Consider the following 27,446-nt stretch of genomic DNA (forward strand, 5'->3'; position numbering starts at 1 on the left):
TAGTGGCAACTTGTGAAGTTTTTTTGTTATATTTTTTAAGAAGTAAAGTTCAATTTCAGAAACAGACATTGGAGCTAGTGTGTTATACCAACTCCAGGCAGGTTGATTGCTTTCTTAGATTTCTAAAACTTTTATAATAATATTTTAAATAATAAAAGTTACAGGTACTTAGATTCCGCATACACTGTATGTATATTTTTTGTTCTCACTGATATTTTTCTCTATCAATCCAGTTTTGTATGACTTTCATCAGTCTCTGTATTCATAATCATGTCACATCAGTGCTTTTTAAAAATCCGAAATGTTCTGGCATCCCATAGGGACTCGAATCAAAAGCACCCAATTCTGCCTAAGCAGTTTTAATAAACAGAAGTATTTATTTGGTTAATAATTGCCACAGGTCGTAAAGTAAACACAGTATCAAGTTAGGTGTGCTCTTTCGATTACTTTTAGGAAGAAAGATTGTTGCTGCATTGATCATCTGGAAATTATCATGACATGACAACCTATGACAGCTGTGGCATGCCCTGGTCACACCACACATGAAAAAGAGAGCTAAAACCTTGCATGCTCTAATCCAAGAAACAATGACCGTGCTGGGAGTTATCTCCATCTACTCATGTGACTGTCAAATGCTCGCCTGGAAAATCTGCTTGGAAAAAAATGTTACCTTTGTCCTGAAACACAGAGAAGAAGGTATCAGCTGCTCTGAAATCGTGTGCTTTAACTGTGCGCCTAGACGCCTCCTAGGTGAAGTGTTTCTGGCATCTTGAACTGGCAGATGTCCCTGAGGCAGAGCAAGACATACTGGAAAGATGAACTCCTTGTGGCTGACTGATTGCATGTTTATTTAAATGTTTTTAGAGTCAAAGTGACCCTGACTGGTTTGGGACTCAGAGGGGGTCTACTAAACAGAGGTCAGTTGCTCAATCTGTGGCTCCTTGGACAAGATACTGAACGCCAAGTCGCCTTCGATGGATGGAAGTGCGACTGTGTGAATGTTAGGTTAAAAGTGCTCATAAAACACAAATGTATAGAAAACAGCCATTTCATGAATGTGTGTGTAAATGGGTGAATGAGGCTTGTAATGACACAGATCTCAAATTGAGCAGAAAAGCACTATATAAGCACCAAACACAACACGTAATGGTTACCTGAAATGACTGAATGATCCAAGGATAGGAAATAAGCTTTTAAGTGGTTTGTACTTCAAATATGATTTGAGCATTTTCCTGGCTTGTGCCAGAGTGATTCACGTTGTATTTATTCTCAGGAAATTAGCAGTTGGAATTTTTTCTTTTATTAGGTTTTTAATTCTATAGTCATCAGATTTTGAGTTCACACCATGGGTGCTTGCCTATGCAGAAGGATTTCATGTGTCAACAGGTACACCATGTCAGCGTGATGTTGTTGCTCAGACAGTATGACAGTGTCTTGCTCTTCAAGGTCCTGCTGGTTGCTTAGGACACGTCATTGCTGCCAAAGAGTGTGTACGTTGAATCACGGTTTGGCTTTTTCTTGGCAGCAGGTTGGATAGCCGTATTATAGCCTCTATGTTAATGAGGTTTTAGCTATCAATCAACCCCTAGTCCTGCTGGACTAAGGCAGCTACTCAAGAGGCCAAGAGACACAGAGAGAAACACACATGGAAGTGCAAAGTTTCCTTGAATATGTATGAGAGTTGGCAAAAGGGCATCCCAGTATCGTTTACGGTGTCTGGCTGCTTTTGCGTTTCATATTTGTGCATTTGTGTAGCATTTTCTGCACAGCGGGGGCCAAAAAAGTGGTGCGAGAGAGAAAGAGAGCATCAGTGCAGAGCAGTTGGGAACAGCACTATAACAGATAGAGGTTTATTGATGGATCAATTGATCGTTGAGCCAGGATGCTTCTGTCTTCTTGGCTCTGTTTTCATATAGCGGCCTAATGCTAAGGTCAGCAGCTCTGTTTTTGTGGATTCTGTTTTATGACCTTGCGTATCTGGAAGAGGCAGCTTGAAGCCGACACAGACAGAAAAGCAAATGTCTTTCCTAAAAAACTGATTACACTGAGTGGTAGTCAGAGTGCTCTCAAAGTTATGAGGAAAACATCATTTATGTGAATCCCGTATGCCTGACACTGTTTTTAAAATGCTTTTAGGACAATCAGATCTGGTGTGGATGACACACCCAGTGTAAATGACCAAGAAGATGATCTGGGATGCAATTTGATCTGGGATGCAATTTGTTTTTCCCAGCTGGTCTGTTGTCGACTTGTTGCTGTGCTTGGAAACATCATCGTCATTTTGCATGATCCAGCTTGGGCCAAACTTTAGCTGTCAGACCGATGGACTCACATTTCACCCTAGAAAGTATCGTGTCCCAACAGGGCTTTGTATATCAAACACAACTGTTTGATACTCCCTGTTAAACAAATACTTTACTGGTGACATAATAACTCTACAGAGTAGGAGCTTTGATCTTTAAGAGGAATGCAAGTAAAATATAAAAACTAGTGGTAGTTATGTTATTACATCTTCCAAAACTGAAAGACGTCTGCAAATATTCATAGTCGAGGTTCTGAAGCCTGAGAATGACTTATTAAATATCAGATTTTCACTGTAATGAGCAGCTATGATTCACAGTAATGTACAGCTCTTTGTGATAACGGTTAAATGCTGTAAATACTTGTGGGGGGGGGAATAACAAGCTATTGTATTTATTTGTTTTTCCTTACTTAGTGTGACTGTTTTTGTCATTAACAAGCAGATAGACACAGGGGAGTGTAATATAAATATTAAATTTAAAAAAATGTTCTGGGATCTAAGGAAAACTAATGTATCATTATAATGACCAAGCTGCTGACAGCGTTACTCTGTACAGTATCTAATAAGACGAGAGGCCTTTTTAAAAAAAAACATTTTTACAGTTCGAAACTACAGCGGCGTCTCGACACAGACAAACTACCAAACTGAGGCAGTGACAGATGTCTCACAGCTGTCTCCTTGAGCCAGTTTTGAAGTTTTTCTCTTTGTCTCATTTAGTGCAATACAGGATTGACATTCAGGGCAAGTGGGGGTGAAAAGGCAGTAAATAATCGTGCAGGTAGATTTTCAGTGCAGTTCATTTTTAATGTGAATAAAATGGAAACATTGATGCTGTTCAGCTCCTGGCTTTGACATATAGTGTAGTTTTTCTAATGCATGGACCAGTGTTTGTATGTGTGTTCGTGTGTATAGTTGTCAGAAGGTCTGCAGTGTGACATGGTCAACTTCCGTTGCCCGTTGCATACTGTTGCCGTGGCAACCTGCGTCATTGCCAACCCGCGCCGCTCCAAAACTAAATCATTATCACTTGCTGAGTATGAAGGTAGTGATTCACTCCCCTTACACACACACACACACACAGATATACATATATATAAATGAGGACTCATGAACCGACACCTGGTACCGACTAAAGTCAGTTGAAGCTGAAATGAGAGCAGACAAAAGATGTCAATTTGTAAATCCCAAGTTCATTACTGCAGCATGGTGCCTCAAGCAGAGAGATCTTTTGCTCCATTTACTGGCTTTGTTTATGAAGTGAGTCATGGCAAGAACAACATTTTTCGCTCTTCCTACACGGACGGCGATGATTGGCAGCAAAACATGAGACTGATTTGGATTTTGAAGGTTGAAATTACACCTTTAAATCTGGCTGGTGTGCTGATTTGAGACGCAGAGTAAAGAAAGTCTGGCACTTCAAGTAGCGAACTGTATTTGTTTTAAATATATTGAAGAGCGAGACAAACAACAGGCAGCTGCAAACCTATTTATGAGTGCCCGTCCGTAAATAGACGTAGACAGAAGAGCATAGGATTTCCTTTTTCTCACACCATTTAAATCAGTGGTAAGGTTGCCACTCTCAGCGAGTAGAAAAATCTGAAAATCAGCCTCTATCTGAAATCAACACAACGAATCTTTAAAAAACACATCAAATTTTTAAAGAAGCCCAGACCTTCTTACGTTTCAGGACTTTTTCAGTTGACAGCCTGGATCGTGACACAGTCCTGGCTTTGCTAAAATACATAAACCATCTCATGGAAACCAGTAAACACCACCCACCGCACCTCCCATGTTACATTCCTCTGCTGTGTGCTGGGGTGCCAGCGTACTAAACATCCAATAATGATCTTCAGCTGGATTATTATTTCTTACATTTTAGTAACAAATCACAGCTTTAAAAGTGTCGCTTTTATTTGTAACATCACCACAACAAGGAAGCTCAAGACACTTCCCTCGCGGGGGGCTAACTGGGTTTACTGTCTCCGCTGTCACTGCCTGCTGGTAGTAAAGTGAGAGTCTGTTGTTTTCTGGCATGTTTACTTTTAGTCCACTGCCAATCTGGAAAATTTTCTTTCAGTTTTTGCAAAAAAGAAATGACAAACACAGCTTAAGGAGGGGAGCCGAATGTTGTTTTTGGCTCACCTCATCGTTTCCTTTATCATAAAGTGTCAGCTGTCTGGAATGGTTTTCTCCTTTATTTTCCTGCCCTGACAGATGCCTCAGCCATCACTTTGCTGCTGCTGCTGCCTGGGCTGACTTTATTCCCAGTGCTCGGGCTACCTAATTACACATCCTTCTTACTTGGACCTAGACACATTGTTCTAGGGACAAGGCATAACAAGCATGTTTGCAGTTACAGGATGATTACACACAATCTGGATGCACGCCTCGCTATTATAAGTTTACTCGTTAGTGCTGTTTTTCACTTTCAATAAGCGGAGATGCTAATGGGGGACGTTTATCATTACCATCCAAAACTCCCCTAACCCCTGGCTCTCATTAGTTTTTGGATTGTAGCTTCATGTTAATTATTTGTCAGTTTACAGACTTTGTCCTCAGTTCGTGCAGAATTACAACCCTAGCTGCAGAACTAAACAAAAAATGTAGTTTGCTAATTATTTTCTATAACTAGGTAATTGATTGGACTCCATATATTAAATGAATTATTTTCCATAGGCATAAAATGACACTGATCAGATGTGGCGTTGATGTTTTTTATTACGGACTTGTTTGCATTTGAGCACTGTTGACCTCGTGACATACTACCTCTGTTTGAGCCAGCAGTAAAAGCTACAAGCTTTTTTGGACTAATTTTTCTTCATAGCTGCAGGAGTTGGCAAAACTTCCCTCTAAAACTCAGCGGGAGATGCAAAGCCAAACAGTATGTGAAGTCCAAATGATTCGAGGCACGTTTTGTATTGTGCTAGTTGGACATTTGAAGCAGCACAGCAGAAAATCAGCTGAAATGCAACTGAATTTGTATTGAAATCACTGCTGTGACACTCCTGAAACGTGACTTTCCATCTCTTTTTCCCCTCCCTCATCTCTATATCCCTCCTCTCATCTGTTTTATGTTTTCTAAGACATGCCTCTCTCACATATCAGCTTAGGCCACGTTTTTTTTTTTTTTTGTGACATTTCTTATTTCGTCCATTTGGCATGCATTTGAACCTTAACGCCACATCCAGCAGAGAAGTTTCATTTGTTTTGGTTGGCTCAGCCTCTGTCATAAACTGACAGGTTGGTAATATACACATAATCCTCTACCACAGATACGGCTGTTCTGTTGTGCTGGCACAGACTCCCCCAGTGACATGCCAGGTGTTCGTATCAGTCTGTAATTTTACAAAGAAACATGCAGCTGATTATCTTTAATGAATTGTGTGCGCGTGTGCACATGTCTTTGGCAGAAAGCATAAACAGTTGGAAATGTGGAAAAGCCCATTACAGTATCTGGTGTGTGTGTGTGTCCATTGATTGGGTTGCAGTTGAGCACTCCAAAGCAAAGTTCAGATGTGTTTAGGATCAATGAATTTATTGTTCATGTTTGGAAAAAGGTCACTTCACCCCTACTGTGAGTAAATATTTTTTAAACAAATAAACACTTAGCACTTTGCTAGGAAACCTCTCTGCTGTTTTCTGTATAAAATATCAGTGACCATGACCTTTTCTGCGTGCTGATGAATAAATATGGTCAACTTTATCACACACATGTGCAAATAGATGGTGAAGAGCGTGCAAGAGCACTCTTGTACCCTCTTCACCAGCTCGTTAACGAGCTAACCATGCTAATGATTCACGCCGTGCATCCCCACGCACGGGGCGATCCGCGCTAACTTGCTAACGGAGATTTGCAGCGTTATGGCGTTAAACTCATGTTAACGCTGATTAACGCTGACAACTGCTTAATTGTCCCGGCTCAGGAAATAGACCCAATAGCGCGACATGAAAAAAAAAAAAGAAGTAAAAAAAACTGGAAAAGAACATAAAATATGGGGCAACGCAGTGATGCAGGCTGGCAGATGATGAGATGCTGAACTGCTGGTATGTAAGCAGCTAACGAGGTGAGGAAGATGCGGTGATCTTACTGGCAGGAGAGCAGGGCGGGTGGGAGTGGCAGGTCTGAAACAGTTTGTTGATAATGGACAATTAGAAATAATGAATCACTCTGACCCTCGATGAGGGGGCTGCACAGGCGTGCCCTCTTGTTAACTATCTACTTGATACCCACCTTGGACTTGAGTAGTGTTAGTGTGTTTTTTTAAATGAATATTTTGGGCCTGTATTAGATATCACTGTGAAGAGAGACGGGAATGCAGGCGAGACACACAGCAGAGGGTCAGAATCAAACCCAGGCTGCTAATTTCAGCTTTTTGCCTCCTTAACTTATGAGCTAAACTGCTCCTGTGTTAGTGGTTTTTTTTGTATGTATGTATTTTCTATTTAAAAAAGAATTAAGATGCTCTTATTGTTAATCCATAATCCATAAACTTTCTCGACTATAACAATACGCAGCTCATTACTGGATGGTGGCTCCACCGTCGTGCTCACCATCAACACAGTTTAGCACTGCTGCCCTAGAAGGGTTTAAGTCACCATGAAAGCCTGTTTTAAATTGTATCTTGTGTGAATATTTAGTCAGAGTTTCTGGGTCTTTATTGTTCTGTAAATTGTAGATGTCCTATTACAAAACATAATGACTACAGAAGGTCTACTGCTGCTTTGTTATGAGTAACTTTGAATAACAAACTCACTGAACTTCTCTGTTCTAACACCAGACTTTTCTAACCTGGAGTTAATTTTACTCACAATGCATTTTTGCTATATGAAGTGTGGAGAAACAACACAAGGTAATAAATGCAGCTGTAATAGCTGCAAAGAGCACACTGGTTTCCTTAAGCCTTGGATACACAAACCTAGAGACCATTCATTGAGCACCTGGTAGCCTCTGTTTGCGAGACTGGATTCCCTGATTGGTTGACGAGTGCTTCCTGGAGGTTGCTTGCACCAAAAAGTTTCTTGTGTTACTTTGGTTGCTATCAGATTGCTGTGCCCATAGTTTGCATGAAAGACCTTAACCTGTCTGCAAACACTTGCTAACTATGCACTGGAGTAAAATTGAGTGAAATTGTAAAATTTGTGGCTTATTGCTGCAACTTCTCTGCAATCAGTTTCACCTAGCAACGGCATGCAACATGCAACCTCCTGTAACTGCTCGCCAACCAGGTGAGAAGTAACATTTTTCTCTAGTGACCTGTGGTTACCAGGGGGTCACTGACTGGTCTCTAGGCCGGTGTGACTGCTAGCAACCACCTGCAACTGGTTAGAGAATATGCGGTTATCCCTGGCCGTTAACTGGTAACCAGTCTGTAGTTGTGTGTTACTGGGGTCTTAGTATTTAAATTAACAAGTAAGAGTAAGCACAGACAAAAAAAAGCCTTGTGAACTTTCTCCATTCTACAGTGAAGCGTCACAAAAATAACTTTTATAACAAATACTAAGCAACAAAAGTCTCTGTGGTACTGACACCATCAGCAACTAGACCACCTCTCTTGTATTGCTTTATTATTATTATTATTATTATTATTATTATTATTGTTGTTGTTGTTGTTGTTGTTTTGCTTTTGTTGTTGTTGCTTATGATTTTTGTGTTTCCCTTCAGGCTGTGTGTTATTTCACAACATCCCAGTGGAGGTGGTCTCACACTAAAAGAGATGGACACACAAGAGACTGAGAGAAAAAGAGAACGATTGTTTGTCATTGTGTGTGTGTGTGTGTGTGTGTGTGTGTGTGTGTGTAAGAGAGAGAGAGAGAGCGAGAGAGAGAGAAAGCAAGAGAATGAAAATGGAAAATGGGGGAAGGAAGATAAAAGAGAGGTGCATTCTCATATTCAACTAACACAAGAAAACAATAGTATATATAAAAATTGAAGGGAGTAAACCCTGTAGGGGTTATAGAGTTGTGCAACAAACGAACACAGACGCACACACACATACAACACCGATGGTCAGGTGGGACGTGTCTGTTGTGTTCTCTAAAGGTAGAAGAAGCAGGTAGAGCTCTGGGATGCGGCAGCCCAATCAGCCAATCACACAGAGACTTCGGAGACACATAAAAGCCTCTCCTTGGATGAATTATTCACAAAAGAGGGACAGAGACAACCATTAACCTAGATCTTCACCAAACACACTCACATCTCCACGCTCTCTACAGACACGCACGCACACGGCAGATTTAGGCACCGCGGCCCCTGATAAGTTACCTCGCAGCCCATTGGTGCAGCTCTAGACAAGTTCGCTGAGCTATTTCTTCTCATACACACTATGTACAAGGCCTTCCTGCGCCCACACAAGCTGTACTTTGTAAACAACCCTGTGTTCAGGGCTCTGTCTAATTCAGACTATTTTCCATGCTTCGAAATTGTATTTTAACACAGAATTCAACCCCTCATTCAGCCAGCACACTGCCCGCACTCAGAGATGCTCCTGAAATGAAAGAACAGAGAAGAACAGTTTGAAAAAGTGTCGAGGCTGGGGAGAAAAATTTGGCTTTGAAGGCAAAAAGTGATTTTATTTGAATTTGGCAGCAGCTCCCTGTTAGTGGAGACTGCACTGCCGCAAGTCACAGTTAGAACAAGTAATAAAAGTGATCAGAGATATGGGAGTGCGTTTGAGAGAAAATGGCTTCTCTTCCAATTGCCTCGCTCTTACATGCAACAAATGCTAAGAAGGATAACTACGCGATGAGTCGGGCAGGCTACTGAAAGTCTTTATTACAGCCTGTTAACATCAGGAGTGTCGGAGTACATGCGTAACCCGACTGTGCCGTGTAACCATCAAATTAGTTTTGCAGGTATTTGGCACACCTGTCAAAACATCCAGCACATCCGCCACAAAATACATTTCCTGTCCTCTCGCCGCCCCTGCCAAGCCCCGTTAAGTAAATTGGTAGCTGTATAAATCAAAACATGTTGATTGGTGCGATTTTTTTCTTCATGTTTTCAGTGTGTATTTAGGGTTTTTTCACACTGAGAGATGTTATATGTCTCATCTCTGGCTCATTAGAGAACTTGCACCTTGTCAGCACTGACACATACAAGATCATAAATTAAAGTCTGGGTTAAATATACCTTTCCTCTCTGCAAGACAGACACACTCGTGCATGCACGTTCAGTAATATAATACACAATCAGGTGTTGCACCACTAAATCAAAGACCCAAGAACATCTATGTGCATAGAAAAACCTTTCCAGTTTGGGCTGCGTTGGACTTTAATGCAAATATTTAACATATCTTAGTTTTCCCTGTACAAACGTGCTGGTTGCATACATCTCAGATAGACTATGGGGAAAGATGTACTCATAAATGAATCATCACGCACATGTCAAATGCATATCGTTAGCTTCATAGCATAAGTGCCTAAGTCATTTTTTTGTGTTTTGTGTTTCAGACGGACAGGATGATGCAGCAGTGGTAGGGGAGTAAAGTTAGGCAAAAATCTCAATTTGACCAAAAAATGACTTAGGCACTTATGCTATGAAGCTAACGATATGTGCATCACAGCGTAGTTCATCATGTGTGCACATGTCAGGCCAGCATGTGGGATGTCTCTCTGTAGCACACACACATGGACACACACACCGTAGCGAGACAGAGGGGAAGACAGCGGCAGTGTTGGCTGAGATTGAGGTCAGGGCAGACGTTTGGGGAATATTTGATTAAGGGTTAAAACACAGACACTTATTCTGGTGTGGAAGACAATTTTTGAAGTTTAATAGAGTGCAGCTCTGTTTATCCTAAACCCCAGACAGCTAAACTAGTCAGCAAATTTAATCTAAAGCAAAAACAAAAAACAAAATCATATGTTTTCAATTGGATCATGTTTTTAAATTGCATCATCTTAAGAGGGTGCACTTGAGTAGCCACTACATCCATTAATAAGGGGAAGAAAGGGAGGGGGGGGTGCACTTTCCCTGATGTAAAAAAAAAGACAAAAGTCTGCATTTCAAGTGGGGTCCAATGACCAAACTGAAATTGCAAACAGTGTTTATGCTACTTCCACAATGGCAGCGGCTTTTAAAAGGGAAGTTAAACTAGTGTTACACGCCACAGACTCCTAAAGATTTCTGAATCCTTTACCGTGTGAGGCTGAATTAAATATGAGGATTAGAATTTGTCAGCCAAAGGGAATATTAGATTGTTTGTTCACTCGTGTATTTACACACAAAACGGGATTAATTATTAGAAGAAAGCCCAACATTACCATTCCCTTTGGGCTGTAGTGAAATAGGAGCATAATCAAATTGTCAATGCGCTAATTAGGTGTCACAAATAAGTGAAATTTCAGAGGGATGAATGTTTTAAAAGGCAACACGCTGAATCAAAGTAAATGGTAAATGCAGTCATTTCACAAAGCGCGACAGTAATCAATAAAAATCGGTGTGACAGAAGGTGGGAGAGTGGGATGTGTATGTCTTTGTGAGAAAGAAAGGGAAAAGGAAAGGAAGTGCGACATCAAATAATCAAAAAATTGCAGCTTCATCAGCGATATGAATGTACCTTTTTTAGATGTGTATCTGTTGCTATAAATGTGAAACTTGCTCTTTAACCAGGTATATAACAGTGCAGTGCATATATATGTATATAACCGCCTGATAATTTACAGTAACAGCATTACAGTAACATAGTCATGTATTCATTGCTCTTTAGTACAGGTTTTATCAAGGCTGAGGTTTTATAAAAATTCGAGTTTTTAATCATTAGACACCCATATCAGTAGAGCAGCTATGTGAATAAAAGCAACTACCAAACGGGTCGTGAGCAGCATTTGAACTTTACTACTAAAAATCAAGATTTTCCTGTTGATTAAAAGAAAACAAGGCAGGAAGACGATAGAGTGCGAGGGCCATATTGAGAGAAAAATATTAGCGTTGATTCTGAGAATAGAGTCGTCATTTCGAGTTAAAGCGCTGCAATGGCTGCTACACCCTCTACAAAATGTCTCGTTTTAAAGAGTTTCTGAAATCATTCTTCAGACTCAGTTTTGGTGTGGAGATAAAAAAAAAAAACCCACAAAATGAAATTTTATTTCATTTTGCACAAAATTTCATTGTGCAAAATGAAATAACTGGCAAAGGACAGATGCAAGAGTATCAGTCTTACACCCTCGTGCAGTAAAGAGGGGGTATGATGTATCACAAGACATTATAAGGTAGCTGATCAAGTTGTTTCGGTAGCTCATCTACACAAGGGATTTTGTAGGGGGTCACATGACCAAAGGAGTTATTTGACTTGAAATAACAACTTTAATCTCCACATTTGGACTTTATATAAATAATCTTTTGACTTTTATCTCAAAATACTATTTTATGAGTTTAATCTTTATATCTCATTATTGTGAAAAAGAACAATTATATATATTTTTTCTTAATGTGGCCCTAATATACCTTTGAATGTTATTCTGTGTTGGGACTTTGCTGCCATTTCGACTGAGCTCGGTCAGCTCTTTTCCCTGTTAGCAGGATTTGTGCTGAGCTGCTGCTTAATATTTTAATTTATGTGTAAAACACATAAAATAAAATCGCTCTTATAGTCTTATCTTTTGCTTTGCGTTTGTCAGGAAACTTAACTTTGTTACGGAAATGTTGTCATAAATCCTTAAACTTCAATTGACTTATTAGGATCACCGTAGGGTTGAATTTATTTTCTTTTTTGCACGTTGCACATATATTTTTTTCTTTCGTTTGAAATTTGTAAAAAGTGTGTGGTTCTTGGAAAGATATTTTAGCTAACAATGGGAAGAAAAAAAACACGCTAACACTGGGAAATATGACAGTAGAATAGGCTTTTGAACTGGAAGTGAATGTTGTTTCAGATTTTATTGTTATTTTATTTGTCCTTTTTATTTCCTTGGTGGATTCTGTGATACATAAAACTGTTGTTTTGTAACTCAATTGTTCTCAAGTGTTTGTGGCAGACAGTCATACATTACGATACCTCATTTTTCATGCATTTCCATCTGCAATGTTATGCCCACTAGCAGCTGTATAGTTCAATTTAAAAAGAAGGAGAAAAATAAATACATTAAAGGCAGGCAGTGCACAGTGATGACCTCCATACCTCTGAGCTATTAGGATGCCACTTCTTCATTTCTTTTATCAGCATCAAGGCGAATCTGAAAAGGGAAAAAAATGTGGAGTTGCAAAGACTTTTTAGCCATAAGCTTCTTCCATAAACTACACGTTTTGTAGTATTAGAGCTGTGTTTGAGAAAGTTTCTGTAAAGCTGTTTAAAAGTGTCATTTGAAAATGATATTTCCCCCAGAAGATAGCTTGGGTTTTACTTTTCAATAAACAAACTCATTTATTGGTGTCCCACGTGTGTAATTGTTTCTTTTTCATTTCAAAGTGAAACAGCTTTTAAGTGTGTGCTTGGATGTCAGGGAATGTTTTGTACGGACTTTTCCTTTATTTATCCGTAAAAGAAGCCAAGTCAGTAAAAGAAGCCAAGTCAAACACAGTAAATAGAAGGGAAAGTATCTGAGACCATTCTGTGAAATCAACGGCGCTTCCTCTTTCTGTTGGTCATGTTTTCCTCACTTCTCTTGGACTGTTGGCAGCAATAATGTCATCAATTTCAAGTCATCAAGGCTTTTCCTGTTCTTACTGTCGGACTGTACGGATTTTTAAGAGTGTCACTGTCAGTGACGAGCTCCCACCGGTCCTTTCTTAATTATAATAATAATGGATTGGATTTATATAGCGCTTTTCAAGGCACCCAAAGCGCTTTACAATACCACTATTCATTCACTCTCACATTCATACACTGGTGGAGGCAAGCTACAGTTGTAGCCACAGCTGCCCTGGGGCAGACTGACAGAAGCGAGGTTGCCATATCGCGCCATCGGCCCCTCTGGCCAACACCAGTAGGCAAGTAGGGTAAAGTGTCTTGCCCAAGGACACAACGACCAGGACAGAGAGCCCAGGGATCGACCCGGCGACCTTCCGGTTACAGATGCAATTCCCAACCCCCTGAGCCACGGTCGCCCCTTCTTCATTTCAAGAAGGGCACATTTATTAATGCAGCAGCTAAGGTATTTAAAATCAACATGATTCATGGGCTATTAATCATGCTCTGGTCTTGTTTATCATCAAAGCTAAACGCCTGAGCAGGAGTGTTATAACCACTCACTGGTCACTTCATTAGTTACACCTTGCTTGTATTGAGTTAGACCCCCGTTTTTCCTTTAGAACTTTAATTTTTTATGCCGCAGATTCAATAAAATGTTTGAAACATTGCTCAGAGATTTTGGTCGATATAGTCATGATAACAGCACATATATACAGCAGATATTTCAACAGCACTTTCACGAGTCTTCGGTTCTACCACATCCCAACGGTGCTCTATTAGATTGAGATCTGGTGACTGGGAGGCAATCTAAGTACAGCAAACGTAACGTACGGTTACATTGTAACCTTGGTTCTCTGAGTGCGAGCCGCAATGGAGTAGAGAGATAGTCTCGATATGATAGAGAACGTCATGGGTCAAGAATCAAGTTTGAGATGGTCTGAGGTTTGTGACACCATGTATCCATGAAAAATGGATAAACTATGGTCAGTACTGCCAGCAGCAATACTCAGGTACACTGTGCTGTTTTAATGACTTCACCTCGCAGAGCACACAAAATCTGTTGTTCGTTCGATTGGCTATTTGTTTTTGTCAGTGACTTTTTAAAATATTAATTCTTAATCAGGATGATGTGTTACAGCACACGGTGGCCTCGTGTCCTCCAAGGTTAAATAAGTATTTTGCTGTCAGTGGAGTCTGATGGGTTTAATGAGAGAAATGCAATTATTTTTATATTAAATTATATTGGGTTTTAAATGCAATACACTAATGTAAATATATAGAAATGTAACAGGCAATGTGGCTTTGTTTTAAAAAGCTGTGATATTTTAATTTAAATTTTTCTGTTATTAACTGTATTTGTGATTGTAACAGACTTTTACTTTTGTGGATTGAACCCTTCTTACACCACTGTAAATGTTATCTTATTGAGCATTATTACTGAATGATTAAAATTAATATTATTTTACTGTTTTAGTGGGTCAAATAGAGCAATGTAGTTTAACGATACGTTACATTTTTCTAATATTCTTATAAGTGTTTGAATAAGCAGGTAAAATTCAGCATTTTGTACAGAAACTGTAATTGTCTTAATAGTCAGACACTTATTGAAATACTTGGGCTGTACTTGAGCAACATCCAACGCAGTGAGGTCAATAGATAAAGCCACTGAATCACAATGTGCTTAAAGATTGATTTATTATAATTAGTGAAGTTCCTGTTGTCATAGGCACGTTAGCATGACCAAAGGTAAACGCCACAATCGGTAGATTTATATTATAGGGTCCCAGAGTTGTGTCACATCCGCTGTGACCTCATGGGTGATGATAATAAGACCTCCCTTCACTCCAAGGACTTCATACCCAGCACTCCACGTATGCAGTGATCTACAAGCCAGGTTTGAAGACTTTAAGGTGAATGGGTTGCATTGTAGGTGTAGATACACACACACATACAGAGATTCCTTCATTTGTTATAAATTATTCATTTAAAATTTCATAAACGCACATGTGAATAAAGCATTTGCTCTTGTAATGGATTTGAAGGTTTAATATGTTCTGTTATTTTTTTAAAATTATGTTCATTTGGGTTCCTCACAATCATTTTTTGCTTATGTAACAGATGCTTGGTAATAGATTTTCTGCTCCTGAACCGAAAACACGACGCTTTATCACTTTTAATTTCTTTCGCTATCACTTCCCTCCTCGCTTCTTAATTTTCACATCTTTGACCAACGCAGACTGTTTTCAGTAGGAGGAACTGGCCTTCTAATGTGTCATATGGGAAGGTGAATGTGGGTTGAATATTATAAATAGAAAAGATCAGACTAAGGGGGCTAGAAGGAAGGGAAAAAATGGAGAGGAAGAGAGGAGGATGTGGGAAACAAAGAAGAGGATGACGAAAGAAAGCGAGGTGGAAGACACATACATGGAGATGAGAAAGGAGATACACAACGTGACACAGATGCACAAAGAAAGAGAGAGAAGAGGAAATGCCTATTTTTACCAGTGGTTATTACAGAGGAAGAGGGAATGTGATATGCCTCTGCATTAGGCCGAAGAGGAGGAGGATTTTGGCTCAGGCAGATTCATATGGATGTTTATCTGACTGCAGCATAGAGGGAATTTTAGCTAATGTATCCATCGCCCTGTTTCTCTTTAGTTTATTTGCTGTACTCCCTCTATCTCATAATATGCGCTATTTTTTTTCTATACCTTTTTTTTTTAACCCTCTCAGGCCCAATTTAAGTTTTGTGTTGCTAATGCACAACCAAGTCCTGCAGTGGTACTTCTGAGTAAAAGAAAACTCATAAAATATGTATGTGGGGTAATCAGGTTGTTAGGTCTTAACTGTTGCAAATCTGCAACGTCTGCCTGGAGAGGGTTAAAAAAATACTGTAGTTTGTTTAACCTCAGTGGTTTGAATGCTGTTGGTCCTTCTGTTGTTATCACCATCACGAAAACCTTTAAAGTGCGTGAGAACTTCATGATAATGATCATTAAAATAATATTATTGAGATGCACTGATATACTGTTGCATTTCAGGGCAACTGTAAATAATCAGTCTGTTTATTTGGCAAAGACCTACATGACTGCCAATGATTTTAACCGAAATGAAAAAATCAATTAGATAAAAAAAAATGACAGAAATGTCAAAAATAAATACACAAAAGCAGCAGTAAATGTGGCAGAGTGACAGATTTTCTTTTCATACAGTCAAGTCCACAATTATTCATACCCCCTCCCTGTTTGTTATGTTTTGTGAAGCAAAGCTTCAACCTTAGCTAAAACTTTCTTCCGTAGTTCTCAAATATGTTACAAATGAATAAGTAATACCAGAATAATAAGTACTGGCACATTTTTTAGACCATTTAACTTTCTTTTTATTTTGGGAAATACACAGTTTCTCAGAAACTTATTTTCTAATTTTTTTATTTATATGTGGGACTGTAGCGGCAGGACAAGCCACCTTCATATCAGTCAGACATTAATCATGATGAAGGTGAAGGAGCTCAGTGATGATTTCAGGCATTGTTACTGTCCCCAAGGAGGCCAAAGGCCATTAGGCCATCTCATCCTCTTATAGCCGTTGCCCTGAAAGTTCACAAGGTCACCGTCGAGTCCATCTTAAAGAAGTTAAAGAACTCTCAAACTGTGATCAGTTTGAAAGGTCAAGGTCAGAAGCCCAAAGTGTCCCAAGCCTTGATCGGGAAGGTTGTCCAAGAAGTCAGCAGTAATCCAATAACCACCTCTGAGGTCATCTTCAAGAACTCTGGGATACAGATTTCATGAACTACACCTTAACAAATTCTTAATATTGGTGGCCAGGAAGACTCTGGTGTTCAAGCCGATGCACCTGAAGTCATGTTTGGTATTTGCAAAGCAGCATTTGGAAATGTTAGAAGCGTTCTGGTTATCCGTTTTGTAGTCTGATGAAGGAAAATGTTGTACGGAGGAGAAAAAGAGAGGCTGTACCCACTGTGAAATGTGGTGGTGGGAGCATCATGCAGCGGGGGTGTTTTTCGCTTCATTTGGTACTGGCAGCTTGTTCAAATTCGATAGGATCATAAAATGTGAGGACGGCATCAAAATCCTTGATGAAAATCTAAAACAATCCCAAACACAAAGTCAAATCTGACATGCCAGCAATCATGTGATGATTCTTGAATGATCATCTCAAAGTCTGGAGATTTGTGCAGGGGGTTGAAATCTGAGGTCTATGCTTGAATGCCTGATTATTAATACTTTTGAGTTCTTTGGCAGAGAAATTAGGTTAGGATGAAGGTTTTGCTTCACAAGACAAGGAGGGGATATGAATAATTGTATTTAAGTGTAAAGACATCAGCTTAGATTAAATGAGCGATAATCAGATTTAGGCATAGCCATTAAAAAAGACAGTCCTCACTTATTATCAGTGCTTGGAGGTGTATTTTGATGAGACCGATCCCTCAAATGTCCCTTGTAAGTGAACAGTTGCTGAACCCTAAACCTGCACAAGAATAAGTGATATCTTTTCCAGATGATATCTCCCCTACTTTAAGAGGAAAACTCTATGTGAAATAACCTTGTTTTTACGGCGAACGTCGCTGCTCAGGAAAAAAAAAGACAGCAGAGAAAAAACACATTTTCTGCCATCCTTTTTTCCATCTTTCCACTAACCACTCTGTGAATCTGCAGCTCCTCTTTCCTTACCCATTAAACTTCCTCCCTTATGTCCTCTGTCTGTCTCTCTCCGCCTCATCGCTTCATCCCTCTTCCTCTTGGATCGATAGATTACTTCCTGTGTTCAGCAGGGTGACAGCACAGTTTAGAGACCATGGGGTTCATGTTACCAATCATCTGTATATGTGTGTGTGTGTGTGTGTGTGTGTGTGTGTGTGTGTGTGTGTGTGTGTGTGTGTGTGTTGTGTGTTTGCACGTATTGTGAAAGGTTTAAGGGGTCACAGAGGCCTTTGGTATCAACAGTCCTATCAGTCACTCTGAAGCCTGAATGACTGATGCACTGACTGGTTGTGTAAAACATTCGAGAGAGAGTAATGAGAGGGAGAGAGAGAGAGAAAGGGGGTTGCATGTGATATTTTGTGGACTTTTTGTCTAGTTGATTAGATATGTTTGATCAACATGCAAATTGTAATAATGTAGTCAACAGTTTGTGCTATTAAACTGGAGAATATTTAAAAAAAAGCAGAGCTGCTTTTGCTTTTGGTGCATGATCAAAAGATTAAAAAGAGTAAATACGTCAAATGGCTCTACGTGTAGAGACCCAACCCAAGCTGAACTTGCTGCCAACTTTCACCTCGTATCTGAAACGTCCATCATCACCTCTGAACCCTATCCTTCAGCCAGAGTTACACACTGACCTCACTGACTGCTGCCAGTCATTTCAAATCATGAGATCCACTGTTATCCGCAAACAACTCTTCCCGCTGTTCCTCTCAAGGCATACAACAACCAGGCTGTTTTAACAGACAGACTGACAGGCCCTGATGTCCTTAAATCCTATAACAGTCTCTCTACATCTATCGCCCTGGGCAGCATGCAGCAGTAAATGGCTTCAGTTTGTCTGAGGTGTACCCAGAGAGCCCAGGAGAGATCAATACAGTCACTCACTGTCATCGTTTTAACTCAACTACAGTCTAGACTTGTCATAAGACTCCTTCTCCACTCAAGTTCCCAAATTCTCAGGCTCCCACGGCGAGGCTGGTGTCACTGCAGCAATGTGAAGAACTAAAGAACGTGTGCTGTCCACACGGCTGTGTAACGTTACATCTGCCTCACAATCGCTGGTGTGAAGCATCTGCAGCACTACCATCACCATTTCTCTTGCAGTAACTGCAGTAACTGAATTTCTGCTGAATGCTTCAGGGCTGCATTTTGGCTGAATTACAGTTGATTTAATTTATGGCACCATTTTCCCGCTGCACTAAATCCTGCCTGCAAAGAAGGAATGAGTATCAGCTGCATTTCTCCTCCAGAAATTAGAAAACTGTAGCAATAAGATGGGAGTGGAAAAATCCAGCCCCCTGCCTTTTATATTCTGTGCAGCACTTAAGTTTCTAATATCCCCCTCATACCTAAAGTGGAGAGATTTGTTTTGTTTTTTTTACTTTCACCTGAAGTTCTTGTAGCTGAGGTGTGACGACAGAGCACATCTGCTCAGTTTCACCGAGCATCTGATTTCCAGCACTCAACATAAAGCTCTAATGAAGCAGGCTGTCAGGACTTGAGATCATTAATTTAACACTGTCATTATTCATGAGCTGTATTCTGATTGGACGACAAAAATGCCTAACGTCCCTTGACAGAAACAGCTGTTTAAACAGATGCAGGGCCATTTGTAGCAAGTTTGATCAGGAATTAGATGAACAACACCTCTGAATCACACTTGGAGGCTTTTTAAAACCTTATTGTTTTCAGCATTAAATAGCAATGCGCACCAGTTTGGCATCTCTCACCGTTGGTAACAGTAACGTTGCACTCATTGAGTTAATCATGTGTGAAAGGCGTGTTTAAGACTGTACACCAAGTCAGTCAAGGCTAATGCGAAGACGCACTTGGGCACAAATTCACTTTGAGTGGATCAATTTGAGGGAGTGTTGTGTGAGTGGAAGCTGTAAAAGTTCACTCGTCCCTCTAAAGACTTGCGAATGTATGAAAAGGAGCACAAAACAAACCAACAAAAAAACCAAGATGCTGAAACCAAGAAAAGAAAGCAGTAACGTTCCTTGTGAATTTGAAAGGTCAGTTTAATGCTAAAGTCCAGAATCCACATAGAGAGAGTTTGTTGACTTTGTAATTGTTCCAAAATTGGTTGTAGTTGACCTAGAGGCCACTTATGAGATATATCTATGATGAACGGAGCTACAAGTCTCCACTCACTCTGCCTTACAAGCAGTGGGATTTCTTGCCTTTCCGAACTATTTGGTTGCAGCACAAACTGAAAACATTTTTTAAAAAACAAAACAAAACAGGAATTTTGAGTGCAAAAATTGATCGTCCTACACAGACAGTCCTACAGTTCGGCCCATGAGCTGAAGCACAATCAGTGTTGCCATTGATGATTTAAAGAGCCCCACACAGCATCATCTACATAAGAAATAGCTAATATCGGCTTTATGCTTAGAATGCAAGAGACTTGATAATGATAACCAATTCCCATCCATTCATTTGCCTAACTACTTATCCAATTCAGGGTGAAGGGAGTTGATCCCAGCTGTCACAGGGTGAGAACCAGAGCACGCCCTTAACAGGTCGCCAGTCCATAATTGAGCTGTGACACAGACAGAAATTCAAACTGACATCACACTGGTGGCCAGTTTCTCTTTGGACAGTAAATTTGAAGTCAGGACCTTTTTGCTGCAAGGCAACAGCTCTGATCACCAAACAAAAAATATTCTGTTATGCCTAAAATCATTTCCAAAAGAAGGCAAAGGCAGATACTGAAATATATCATCTGGAATTGTTGGGAAGCTTAACACATATGACCGTTCACAGATTGAATTTGGAGTTCTTCAACATATACCCACAGTACAGCACTAGCGCTAGTTTTGTTCTGCTGTTAGTTTTTCATGGGTGAGATAACGTAAGAAAACTGGCGACTTGATTGCTGCTTGTCTGATCGCATGATTCTTTCTTTTTTCTTTCTGTTGTTGTTGCTGCATACCCAGATCCAGGCAAGTCTTGCAGTTAGTTTAACAATTGTAACACTTCGAGTCACAGCCAATACGACTTCCTACAATGAGACTCGAGTTGCTATGAACCAAGACTTTTGTCAGTTATCTTGAACTTAACCACACTCATTTCACTGGCTTCTCAATAACCTAAACACTAACAAGACACAGACTTTACTGTGTTGCTGCGAAGACTGGAAAACAGTGACATACAGCGACCTGTAGCTTTAATGCACCCTGCCATCCACCTCTCAGTTGTGACCTCAGCTTTGAAAGCAAGGTATTGTAATTTATTGACTGTTAACCCAGGTTTTCCCCCAACACACTACAAGTAGATCGGGTCTCCATCGGTTTAAACACCAGTTCCATGTCCATTAACACTGTTGGGTCTTGACCTGACCCCACTTATACCTTCACCTCTGATGTCCATCTCTCCCTCTCTCTTCCTCCGCCTCACATCTCTACATCTTTTTATTCCCCTTTTTACCCAGTCACTCCCAGTGGACCCTCCCTCTCTCCTTGTCTCACACACAGGCTACTGCTGGCCCTCAGCTTAACGGTTTTTATAACGATCTGACCCTGGGACCTTTCTCTCTGTTAATGATCTACAGCCCCTCCCCAACACAAACACATACACACACTGACAGACGGAAACCTGCGCCTGTGTGTGTGCGTCCTGTTATTGTCCTTTTTGTTATGCTGAGATAACGTCAGAGCAGTAAACACTAAAGGTAATTATACAATTCAAAAAGCCCCAAACTAACAGTTTCATTTCTTGAATATGAGAATTTTTCAGAAGGGACATAATTGAAAGCTCTTTATTTATTCCGTTTTTGACAGCCTGTGGTTTGGACTCACTGCTGTGATGAAATGGCTGCTCTACATTTAATAATGCTGCTACAATTGCAGACTCGGTTTGAGGGGAAAAAGAAGAAAATAGTAGCACCTGCCTTCATTTAATGAAATAAATAGAATTTTCTTCTGTAATGAATAGCGACAATCTACTATATGTCTCAAGCTTCAAATGGAAATCAAAGATTTCATTTTGCAGCTGTGTCCTTGGAGTTTTTAATGAAAACAGATCTATTAATGTTACCTTGTTCTGAAGAGTTCACTCAGATGCTGCATCTCAAACATGCACTCACTCATATTGTACGCTTTGGTACTTGCTCTTCCTTTGAATCCATAAGTACATTAGCACTGAAGAGGTGCGGCTACATGCAGTGCACTACATTTACCAGAACAATGTCCCTAAAATTAGGGTCTAAAATCTCTATAACACACAAATGTTATATCTCTCCTGGGTGATAAAATTATCAATGCACTTATCGGAGAAATGTAATTAACTTGCAGTGAAGAAGAAGAATTTTGCAAGAGGAAATTGGCGGCCAGAAGGGGGAAAGCTAATCGGAGAGCTAATTAACTAAATGGACATAGCATTAAAAACGAATATTCATGATAATACGCAAAACAAGATGGACAGTATGCAGTAAATAAATAATTCCTGCTTTTGTGTCAGTAGAGGGATTTTTTTCTGCTCCACTGACACAGATACTCTGATACATTTTAGATTATTTTCTTGTAATTTCACGGGATCGCTGGATTATAGTTACTGTGGGCATTATATTGTGATGGTAAATTAGATACTTGGATTTCCACTTACATGTGCAATACTCTATGTTTCTCAACCTCAAAAACTGGTTCCCTCTGTAGACGCAATCTTTGAATTCAGGTGTTATTAAATACGTTTTGATTGTAATTCCATCCATACATCTATCCATCCTCTTCTAGGTTTGGTAACCACAGCAACTCAGCTACTTAAAATAAATTAATTAATAAATTCAAAGTCGAGAAAATTCAAAATATCAAAATGATGTGATCCAAAACATCTCAAATTGCATCTGCTTTTGTTGCTTTTGTTAACAGAATTCCTGGCAATGGTCTTTTTCACTTAGTTACATATTCCCGTGGGGTTAACCCCTTAATGCCCAGTATAATGTATTGGCTACATTGAGTTTGATTTCTTTGGTCTGAAACACCAAAATAATTTGCACAATGTATTTATAAGCAATAAATATGGAGAAAAATGCCAGATGTAGCAAAACTTATAATTTATATAAATGAAATGAATATTTAATTAATCTTCAAGAGATTACAATTTTCTTGCAATTATTTCACGGTTCCTGGTTTAGGCTTTAAAGGGCTAAATAATAAAATTCTTGCTTCTGTGGCATGTATTTTTAAAAGCAGATGGATCTGCATATTTGATTTAGCACAGATTTTTACACCAGATTCCCTTACTATTGCAAGCCTCCCATTCATCCAGGCTTGGGGTCACCCGAGGTGCTACGCTACCCTGCCATGGTTTACTGCCAGAAGAAAACACTTTCCCAACCTCTTTGAGTCAGGATGGGCATCTGGTGTAAAAACGTGTGCCAAACCAAATATGCAGATCCATCCGCTGTGGTGATCACTTGGAAAATAAAATGAACAGCTGAAAGTTGTTAATGCAGTGTTTTTGAAGATAGATACGTGTTACTGAAGCTATCATTTTTTGTAATTTTCAGGTTGCCAGAAATGTTTTCCAAATCAGTAAATCAGTCACATATTGAGACATTTCAAAAAGGTGCTGAATTACAGTCTCTTAAAAAAAAAGACTATTAAGTTCCCTCAAGTTTGTGCAGTTATGGAGTTTCAAAGTTCCTATGGCATTAAGCTAACATATAGCTTGGAGCTTCATGGAATGGGTTTCTGTGGCTAAGCAGCTCCTGTAGTTATACAAAGTGGGTGGTCTGGTACTTTTGTCCATATAGCGAATCTTGTCACGGTAGCCTTTAAGGTAGGAGACCAACAACCCAGTCTTCAGTCATTAAGCAGAGTGCTAGTTTGCTAGTTAGCCAATATTTGTTAGCTAACTAGCAAACTAGCTTGTTAGCTGCTGTAGAGTATTTCCTGGAATAACTGTCAGAAATGGGAATGGTGAAATTTAAGTCCACTCTAAAGGACTGGGGGAAAAGCTTAAAATAGCATGTTTGTGTTAAGTCGTCTGTACAGAGTACTGTATTTGTTTCCTTACTTGTTATATTGTTATGTCTTGTATTCGTTGTAACATCTGCTACCCTCTTGGCCAGGTCGCTCTTGGAAAAGGAATTTAATCTCAAAGTGACTTTTACCTGAATAAAGAAAAACTATAAGGTATCATTGTTAGAAGGGTAATGGTGTTGTCTGGATCTGCGCATTTAAACTCAGTGTGGTATTTAATATACTATTCACTGTCTAGTTAGATAGGTAACTTGACAATCAAGGTCAAATGCTGCATTGTTTCACGAATGATAGTTAAGTGTGCAGTACACGATTCCTTTTAAAAGTAGATTCAGAGTTACTGTTTTGAGAGTTTTGACTCTGTTTTCTGATAGTTTTATTGCCCTTTGAGTGTTCTGGTTAGTTTTCAGTAATGCAGAATTAAATTAAATTAAAATTAATCTTAATTGGTTAACATCATACCTGTTTTGCACAACTTAGATTAGAAACCCTTTAAATAAATTTTCAAAATAAAAAATATTTAAAAAGAATTCAGTGTACCCTTCTGCTGATAACAATACAATTAAATTAAAAGCATAATTAGTTGACCTTTGAAGATATTTTGCACGGCAGCACTGATTTGTGCAAAAGAAAAACCATTTAATCCGAGCACACAGTGTTCAGTAATACTTCTTAATACACTCCAAATAATGCACAGCATCCATTTTCACCATTTTCACTGTCCCCAATCACTCTTTGAGGTCTGCTTACTGAAAGTGACACATTAGCTTACAAGTCTGGATCTTGACAAAAAAAGATGCTGTCAGACATCGCAGCCAAGACACACACATTTACAGCACATATAAACTCTCCACACACAGAAAAACAAACTATTGTGCTCTTGCTCTCATTCTTTTTCTCTCTCAAGGCCTTTTCATTCTTCACGAGTCACCAACACACACATATGCTGGTTAAGACTCACACATACACACACACAAACAAACTCTCTCAGCTTCTTCCTCTCAATCTAGCCCTGTCAACAGCACTAGAGCCTGATACGCGTCCAGGGACAGAGGAAATGAGCGATGTCAACCAGTATTGTAATGCAGCAGAGCCGACCACATGAGAGGGGAAAACATCTACTGTGTTTTGTGCTCGTGGGAAATCAATCTCAACTCTTAATACGATGTTTTCAGGCTTGTGCTCATGTCTCAAAGAGGCCTAGAGAAGAATTACCTGTGTGTGTACGTGTGCATGTGCGCATGTACCTGTAATCCTACCACGTCTATGATGAAACCCCTTTTTGCCTTTAGAGCTGCTTTAATTGTTCATGGCACAGATTCAGCAAGGTGCTGGAAACATTCCTCAGAGATTTTGGTCCATATTGACATGATAGCATCACACAGTTGCTGCAGATTTGTCAGCTGCACTTCCATGATGAGACTCTCCCATTACACCACATCCCTAAGGTGCTCTATTGGATTAAGATCTGGTGACTGTGGAGGCCATTTGAGTACAGGGAACTCGCTGTCATGTTCAAGAAACCAGTTTTAGATGATTTGAGCTTTGTGACACGGTGTGTTATCCTGCTGGAAGCAGCCTGTAGAAGATGGGTACACTGTGGTCGTGGACATGGTCGGTAACAAAACTCGGGTAGACTTAAAAATATGCTAGGTTGGTAGATCGTTGTTGCAGCAGATATTTAAACTCTTTCAGATCATCGGCTGACCGAAATGGCACTGTGTGTTCTTACAGATTTGCTTCAGGGACAGATATACTGTGCCTTCAGAGATGCTCTTCCACATAACTCTGTAACAGTCTGCAGTTATTGCAGTTATTTAAGTTACTGTTGCCTTGTTTCAGCTTGAAGCAGTCTGGCCATTCTTCTCTGACCTCTGGCATCAACGGGGCATTTTCACCCAGAGATCTAATTACTGCATATTTTCTCTTTTTAAGACAATTCTCCGTAAACACGAAAGATGGTTGTGTGGAAACATCTCAGAAGATCTATTTCTTAAGTACTCAGCCTAGCCCATCTGGTACCAACAACCATGACCATGTCTGCATGCCTGAATGGGTTGAGTTGCTCCATGTGATTGTCTGATTAGATCATTGCATTAACAAGAAGTGTATCAATAAAGTAGCTGTTGAGTGGATATATAATTATATGATCTTGTATGTATTTTACTGGTTGCTATACATGTTTCTTCTATACTGGCCATAAAGAAGAAATTGCTTAGAAAGCAGTTTTGGTACTGTATGAGATTTGTGCCAAAAAAACTGAACTACAAAGAGGCTATGGCACTCTGCCTTAGACACATCAGATGTTTTCCTACCAAATTACCGTTGTTTTAGCACAAAAATGTGGAGACTGTTTTCACCGCTGGCTGGGCTGGAGTAGAACAATAGCGGTACAAAGGGGCAAATTTGGTAACTCTGCTAGAATCGCAGAGTCGTCAGATAAACTTCAGAGCAAATATTAGCACAGCATAAAGACTTGAGGTGATGCTCCTGTTTAGTTGAATTACAACTAAATTGCTTGTCATACTTTGTCCTAAATTCGACTTTCACAATACATTTTTAGGTATTTCAGATGGAATTGAAAGCGTATGAGATTTAAATGTACTGTATGTTAAAGGTGTGAGCTGTACTTTAATAGCCAGTTTTCTGTGTTGATTGTAAAAACAATTATTATTGTGTAGGATTGAATTAGATTTCACAGTTGTGCTTAATAAAGTGGCCACTACATTTCTAGTGCATGGATGTATGCAGACATATTGATTGTAAGTATTAAACACTCCAGTGAGAGATAAGGGTGCATATGCAGGAGTCAAAGGTGAGGCGAAAAAGAAACCCAGAGTGAATATCAGTCTGTACCTGTAGGCTCTTGCAAATGCAGCTGCTATTTACTGCTACAGTCTATGTGAGAAGAAAAATAAAAATAAGATATTGTTTGCTTTGGCACTCAGTATGGGTACAGAAAATTAGCAGAAATGTGATGAGGGTTTACTGTCACAGACAAACCTCCTGGACTATTTTCACGGGCCTAATTAGAAACTAATAACGCCTCCATTCTGCTGCCAAAACAAACCCTTTTGCTGTGAAAGGGATGGGCTCCGTGTCTGACTCACGCTACCCCACCTCTGCTTTGTTTTCCGTTAATTCATGTTAATGCTGCATCTTGTGCTTTTCAGAAATTTGAGTAGTGTGAAAGAGGAAGCGTATTCTCCTGAGACTTTTATTTTAACGAGATAATAGTGCCATCTCTGCGTCTGCATTTTCCACTTTTTGTGTCGCTTTGTTTTTTTCCACCAAGCTCCTAGATTGCTGCTTTTTATTGCATACATGAATTCCCTCTGTTACCTTCCTGCTCTGGAGGAATACACTTCATATTAGCCTTCTTTTCTTGACTTCATCATTAAATGCTGCAGAAGCGTACCTAAAAAAGCTTTCAAACTGACAAAAAGAAAACAGCTACTGCTGATAAAGCACCTAATGGTATTCTCCCATTTTGGCCCCCTTAATGTGGCACTTATCGGCTTAGTCACTCATTTTCTTCATGCAGAAATTTGCAAATTTGTTTTCATCCAGTCAAAATGACCCAAGTTACTACAGGAGCTGCTACTTCTGCCCCTCATATTTCCTAGTATCTTTGCTCTTGTCAATTAACCTCATAGAGCTCTGTTGCACATTAGGATTAAAACATCTGTTACTGACAGAGGGGAGTCATGTGGTCTGCCATTTGTACCTCCACCCTCTTTTTACCTGGATAAATACTGTTGGGCGTGGCAAGTTACTTCTGACTTGCATCAGTGTCCTAGCAGGAGAT

At 39.7% G+C, this 27,446-nt stretch overlaps 1 protein-coding gene across 3 annotated transcripts in view; it reads left to right on the forward strand.

Moving 5' to 3' along the window:
• Positions 1-27,446, forward strand: part of ntrk2a (neurotrophic tyrosine kinase, receptor, type 2a) — a 111,840-nt gene that overhangs the window by 49,329 nt on the left and 35,065 nt on the right. The gene's annotated exons all lie outside the window — the stretch shown is intronic.

Source organism: Haplochromis burtoni, unplaced genomic scaffold (assembly GCF_018398535.1).
Source record: "Haplochromis burtoni strain Fernald_Lab_line unplaced genomic scaffold, NCSU_Asbu1 Contig_18, whole genome shotgun sequence".
Classification (NCBI taxonomy): Eukaryota; Metazoa; Chordata; class Actinopteri; order Cichliformes; family Cichlidae; genus Haplochromis; species Haplochromis burtoni.